Genomic DNA, 7,404 nt, shown 5'->3' on the forward strand with positions numbered 1-7,404 from the left:
CTCGGACTCTTCAGAAATGTTGATGAGTGCGTGTCGGATACTCCAAAAGTAGTGCATTTTGAAGAATCCGACATGCTTGGGACAACGATTTTGGAGAGTTTGAGCAACATAGATTTTAGTTGGCCTAATTAGATTATTGTGGGCATTTTGTTTAGTAGTTAGTTATGGAAAAACAGAGAATACATTATACGAGTATTTTGCAGGATTTTCTTAGGATTAATTGGTACGATATTTTACTGTCTTTGATTCCGAGATGTATGTAACTGAGTTCAGATTTCCTTTGCACACATGCAGAGGATTCCAGAAGAATTTGCCAGAAGATGTTGCAAGAACATGTTAAACCCGGTGTATCTTGAGGTTCCCAGTGGACAAGTATGGGAGGTTGAAGTGCAACATTCTGAAGGTCAAATTTGTCTAGCCAAAGGATGGGAGGATTTCTGTGACTATTATTCAATAAGCTGTGGGCACTTTTTGATGTTTGGATACAATGCTCATTCCTGTTTTGATGTCACTATATTTGATTTGAGTGCAACAGAAATCGAATATCCATATAATTTACGCACCTTCCATTGTCATGAAACACACCATGTACTAAAAAGTGACCTGTCCGAGTCGGATGATTATGTTGATATCCTAGAGGATATTCCAAGAAGCCAGAAATTGAATGAAAAGTTCCTGATATGGTTGATCATTCCGTTGAAAATCTAGGCGATGGACAGTCCAGCAAAAGGAAAAGAGATGAAGAGGATGTAGCTTCACCTTCTTTCACAAGAAAGGGCCAATGTGAGGATCTTATTGGCTATGACCTGAATTCAATGTCAATCTTGTTACATAATAATTAGTACTATGAGTTTAAGTTCTATGCAAACCTAATTACAAAACAAGTCACTTATTAGCTCGTAACTCTTTATGGTAAGTATTACTAGTAGTAAGTAGCTTTCTAGAAATGGTAAAAAGAAACTTTACATTGTTGCTACATATAACTTAAATTCATTTAGTATTAACACAATGATCTTAATTTTCTGTTTGAAGAAAGCAATGAAGACTGCAGGATTCACCAGCAACAATCTATTTACGATCAGAACAAGATGGTAATGGACAAAGAGAGCACTATAGCATATCAGAAAGCAAAAGCTTTTAAATCTAAGAATCCGTTCATTATATCTTTTATGCAACCATCATATGTCTCTGCTCCATTCAGTATGGTAAGCTACAAGCTATAATCTTTATGGACTTTGCAGTGCTCTAATATTTCTTTATTCCATTTTGCACTATGTCAAAATCTATTTACTTAGCCCTCTCATTTGGCAATCCATCTCGTCGAAATTTGCTAGGAAGCATTTCCTTGAGAACAATGGCAATCTTTTGCTTCGTGTTCCAGGAAGTGGATCTTGGTCTGTCAAATGCACTATCAGACTATGGAATTCTAAAGTTACGTCTGTTTGGAAGACATTCGTTCTGGACAATAAGTTAAAAGTTGGTGATGTTTGTGTATTTGAAATGCTTAGGGACGATAAACTCTTTATAGATGTCATAATATTTCGTGCAGCTGGGAGCACACCAATGCACAATATAGTTGGAGAAGTGCCAGGGGGTTCTGATAGTAAAAGCAAGGTTGTCAAAGCTGATAATTCTGTTCCATGTTCTCAACCCAAAGTAGTCCACACCAAGAAATTAAAGCACCATGCAGGATATTCATATGATCTCAACTCAAAAATTAAAGGTGATAGATAAAGTTGAATTTTCTCTATAAGATAGTCTGGAGTATGTAGCTTTCGTTGTACTAGTAATATTCTGATCATTTCATTAAGGTTGTATTGGCTTGAATATTTTCAAAAGAACATGGTGAAGGCACTGAGATAAAGCATTCTGCTGAAATTTTGGGTCATTGTCCGTTAGGACGTGGAATTAAAAGAAAAAGACCAGAAGTGGATGCAGAGGATGATGCTGTGGAAAACTCACAAGAAGATGTAGCTTTGCCTTCTCCCACAAAAAATACCAAAAGTAAGAAGGTGTTCTCCGGACAAAATTGATCTTCTACTTACGTGACAACTTAGTAGTAATACATTGATATTGGTTTTTTATTTTGAAGAAAGCGAAGGAAGTTGTGGGATGCACAAGCAACAATCCAAGATTGTTTATAATAAGAACAAGACTGTAATGGTCAAAGATAGCACTATAGCATATCAAAGAGCTAAAGCTTTTAAATCTAAAAATCCATTCATTATATCTTTTATGCAACCATCGTATGTCTCCATACCATACATTCTGGTAAGCTACAAGCTATAAACTCTGTAGACTTTCCAAAATCTTTACTCAATCCATATGGATGCATGCTGTTGTACTCATTTCACTGTGTCCATCTATTTTGGCAGAAAATACATTCAAAATTTGCTAGGAAGTATTTCCTTGAGACCGATGGAAATTTAATGCTTTGTATTCCAGGAAGTGGATCTTTGTCTGTCAAATGCACTATCAGAACAAAAAATGCTAAAGTTTATTCTGGTTGGAAGACATTCATGCTAGAAAATAAGTTGAAAGTTGGTGATGTTTGTGTATTTGAAGTGATTAAGGGCACTCAGCTCTGTGTAGATGTCACAATATTTCGTGCAGCTGGGAGCACACTAATGCACGATATAGTCGCAGAAGTGCCAGGAGGTTCTGATAGTAAAAGAAAGGTTATCAACCATCATATGTGTCTCTGGTCAGAGGCCCGATGCAATTGGTAAGATAGTTATTCGTGTATATATATTTTAGTTATCTAAAGCGATCCCTGACTAACTATTACATGATGAATCTTTTGTTCCATATGATAATGCATCCTTCAAACTGACAGAGCATAACGTCGTCAGTAGCTAGGAAATTTTTTCCACTATACAGAGTGACGTTGTATTTCAAGTTTCAAGAATCAGACAATGGACTGTAAAATGCACTCTTGGAATAGCAAACGCGAAGTTCAGTACTGGTTGGAAGGATTTTGTGCTGGACAACAACCTAAAAGTTGGTGATGTTTGCGTCTTTGAATGGGCTGGTAGACCCAAACTTCTGGTCAATGTCATCATATTTCCTTCTACTTAATGTATTTAAGATTGCTTGATCACTTGTTTAGTTTCCTACTTTAAACTCCTATGTATATTTTGTTTAGCTACTATGTGTTATGTTAGTTCCTTTTTGAGAGGGAAGGAGATAATGCATATCTGGATCTCTATGCCTCTCTTTCTTATTTTAGTTGATGAAAGGCCTGATTAACTGCGCAAGACTAAAGGCGAAATCAGCTCAGAAATATCATTCAAAATAGTTCTATCTATATTACTGTTCAATTTAATTTACTTACCTAAAATAAAGAAGATGGAATGATGTTCTACTAGATTGATAATTCCATATTTCTTTTAGTAAGTGTTTTACTTTGATTGTTTTATACCTTTTGTCGCTATTATTGCAATTGAAACTTAATATGATAATTGTATAAGTTGTAACGCCTTATCATGGGATCCAGACAATATTAATGAAACGAGAAAATCTCTTATGCTTAAGACATGAGAATTAAAAGGTGTATCCATTACGTACTTTTTCTTAGTGCCTCCTTGGTTCGGGACGAAGCTAGGTAAAAGAAAGACCAACTCACAAGGTCCAAGGGGAGTGTAGACCAGAATACGAGGGAGCCAAGCCACCAAGGGCCTTATCTCATGCATTTTCTTCTTCCGGATCACATTTTTCAAGACGAAGCATATACACAATTGTAATTTTTGAAATATGAAGTTGTATTTCGATATGTATTTTACTTTAAAAAATTAAACTTTTCTGAGTGAAAGTGAAACTTCTCAAAATAAAAAGGGTTGAAGCTTGAAAAAAAATTTAAGACAGATTTTCATAATCTGATTGAAAATCTGGTCAAACATTATTCATATGTTTTTCTTTTGCCTTGTATATCACACAGTCGTGAGTCAATCAGACGCATCACATAGTACTCGTGAGTCAGATAAAATACAGTCCTCATGATACACGCATTGCATTGTCCTCGTGATTCGTGCACATAGTCCTATAAAAAGCATTTCTCAACAATTTCCCATCCATTGCTCAACTGCCGTCATGGTAAACAAGTTCCATGGCTCTTCCTTTAGGAACTCTTCTCCCAACAACCCTAAGTTCATCCAAATCATTACTTCCTCAGATGAGTTATGCCGTCTCGTAAGTACTTTCTTCATCTTTCAAATCTTTATTTTGCTCACAGATTCCCAATTTTTTTAGTGCAAGTGTAATTTCAGTCCTTGTTAACTGTTGATTTAGATCCAACAATTACTATACTTTTATATGGATCTAATTCAATGAGAATTTCTCAAAAAAATCATGTAAGAAGACAATTTCATCCCTCGATAAAGAAAACATTCCTTTCACGCCCAAGGATAGATATTTGGAGGATTCAACATTTGATAAACCAAATATAAGGATGTGTTAATAGGAGGTAACTTGTACATGTAGAAGTAACTAGTCACATAGGTCGAATAAAGATACTACCAATTTTGTAGCTGCTTCTGTGTATTCAGTCCAAGATATATGTTAAACTAATTATTTATGTCTGCTTCTGTCTGTATGAAACTGAATTCAAATTTCTTTTGCACACAGAGGATTCCAGTAGTATTTGCCAAAAGACATTGCAAGAACATGTTAAACCCCGTGTTTGTTGAGGCTCCCATGGAAAAGCATGGGAGGTTGAAGTGGAAAATTCTCAAGGCCAAATTTGGCTAGCCAAAGGATGGAAAGATTTTTGTGGCTATTACTCAATAAGCGTCAGGAGCTTATTAGTCTTCACATACAACCCGCGTTCTCACTTTGATGTCGCTATATATGATCAGAGTACAACAGAAATTGAATATCCAATAGATCAAGAGACTGAATCAGATGAAGAAGAGGAAGATATTCCAGTCCTCCAAGCTAATGCTAATGTAATCGAGGAAGAAGAGGAAGATATTCCAGTTAACCTTCAAACTAATGCTAATGTAATTGAGCAAGGTAAGTAAACATCTTAACTGTTTTATTAGCTATTAAGTGAATCCATTTAGTAGTAATACATTGCATTTGGATATCTATTTCAAGAAATAAGTGAAGGCTATGAGGAGCACGACCAACAACCCAACATTGGTACCGGTAAAACCAACAGGTTTTTAGACTTTATAAACTAACTAGGGATTATATCAGTCCCACTTTTTATATGAGATGAGTGATACCAAGATTTTGGTATAGAAATAACACTGATCTTAGGTAATACTTCCAATGAAATACGAGATAGGTTTAACCTCAAAATCTATCATAGGATAGTCCAATTAATCCCTTGAACCAAACAATCGCTTAAAGAATTCCTTTTTATATCTTTATGAATTTTGATTAATCCACCATGAAATATATTTTCAATTGTAGCGTTCAAGTAATTAATGTGTGGTTAGATTTTTCACTTCCTGTACCACCAACGTGTTAGAAAGATTGGAATATCAATCTCATCGGGACAAACTACAAAAACTCATGCTTCAGGAGTAGAATCTTTCTCAAATTCTAGTGTTTCCACGACAGCTAATCAATTTTGTTCTACCTAGCTAATCCCTCTTTCATGACGACATATTTTTCCAGCTTAGGATGCCGGAAATCTTTGTTGAATGCAACTAATTTGATGATTGATAGGAGTATTATTTTGTTACAGGCAAAACAATCAAGCAAGAAGAGCACTGAGGTGGAGGTGATCCCAAATAGAAACTCAGAAGCAGCAGTCGCGATTGGAACTACTGACACAGATACCGATGTCTCTTCTGAGGAATCAGATGATGAGTCCAAAAATATGTGATCATATGGTTAAAGCATATATGCAATAGTTTCTGGGCTATTTCTTATTAGTTATGGTTCTAAAGATCGTTCGAATTATTAGTGAAGTGTTCTATTAGATATATGAACAATATAATGTTGTTGCTTTTTTAGATCATCAAAGAGTAGTGTTAAACAAGGTTCTGTTGAATTAATGTATATGTGACTGCTATTGATGCATTGTCTGTGAGGCCTTGGTTGCTTTATAATTAATTGAAGATATATGTATGTTTTGTTATTCTGAAGGAAGCCAATTGTTACACTTCTAGCATAGGGTGATGATAGAGTAATTTCATGGCAGATTATTTCTTATTATTAAAGTATAAGATGGTTGAAGTAGAGGTGGGGGTGGGGTGGACTGTTGGGTTTTAAAAGGTTTGAATAGAAAATGAAGAGTTGAGACTTTTATGAAAAGTTGTGACTTTTATGAAAGGTTGTAACCTTTCCGAAAGATTGTGACTTTTCCGGTAAGGCACAATAAGAACCTTTTCACACTAGTCTTTGTTTTCTATAAATTGAGGGATTTCCTATCATTTTAGTAGAACAAAATTTTTCTGGACTTCTTCTACTACTACTAAATCTAGTATTCTAAGTGTACTTTACTGCCGTTGAGTGGTTCGCTGACACCGTGGTTTTAGGTACCGATACACTGGTGAGTAAGATCGTTCTATCCTAGGAGGATATATTCCATTAACCTCGGGTACATGAGGGGAATAATTTCCTAAATGGGACACTATGCATTCGGTGGGCTCGATTTTCTTTCTTTGAGAAAAATATTTTTATTTTGTTTCTAATCTATTTATGATTCTATTTTCTCTACTAGTTTTAATTTTCTAGTTTGAAAATACTCTTTAAACTTAGTTGTTTCTTACCAAGTTCTTCAAAGTTTTGTTCTAAGTATCTTGGGAATACAATATGACCAACAATCTTAAGGAAATTGTTCTACTGTTGGTATTTCTTGTATTCTACTGATTGAGAGAAACAGATCATGGAAGTAGAAGATTAATGCATTACTTCTCCAGAATTTGGTGCTTTGTTTAGCAAGGTCGAAGTGAGAATGTACTAGAAAATTGGAGGTATTTCGGTTAAAGATTACACCATGTATCCTTCTTATTATTTATATATGGAGGAAAATAGTTTCTAAAAGTTAACAGTTTTGATATTTATCATGTATGTCTTTGGAAAAAGATCTGCAAAGCATATGATTTTTGAATGAATTTTCCTTGGAAAAAAGTGTTGCCTTTAAAATTCTTTAGTTTGCCGAATGAGAGATGCACATTTTTGTTTGATAAAATAGTATGTCAAAATGTTATAGTTGGAAGGCTATTTGAAAAGAAAAGCATATCTCTGTGATAATCTAAGAATATGTTTAATTTTGTTTGGAGACTAAAACCACTTTTGTAGTTTTGTACTCCATGTGAAATTTAATTGTGTCTGATTTTTGTAGACTAAAAACTTTTGTAGTTTCTAATCTGGATAAATCAGACTATGCAATTGGTTTGAAAATATGAAAACTTCACATAATAAGTCAATGTTGTACTTTTGACTTTCTAT

The 7,404-nt window shown here is 34.7% G+C and overlaps 1 long non-coding RNA gene across 1 annotated transcript; it reads left to right on the forward strand.

The window, feature by feature from the left end:
- Positions 1 to 4,089: 4,089 nt before the first annotated feature.
- LOC102595191 (uncharacterized) lies at positions 4,090 to 5,963 on the forward strand. Its single transcript, XR_367104.2, has 3 exons — positions 4,090 to 4,188; positions 4,624 to 5,010; positions 5,693 to 5,963. It is a non-coding gene; the product is annotated as an uncharacterized lncRNA (long non-coding RNA).
- Positions 5,964 to 7,404: the final 1,441 nt, after the last annotated feature.

The sequence above is a fragment of the Solanum tuberosum genome, unplaced genomic scaffold (assembly GCF_000226075.1).
Source record: "Solanum tuberosum cultivar DM 1-3 516 R44 unplaced genomic scaffold, SolTub_3.0 scf00060, whole genome shotgun sequence".
Taxonomy (NCBI): Eukaryota; Viridiplantae; Streptophyta; class Magnoliopsida; order Solanales; family Solanaceae; genus Solanum; species Solanum tuberosum.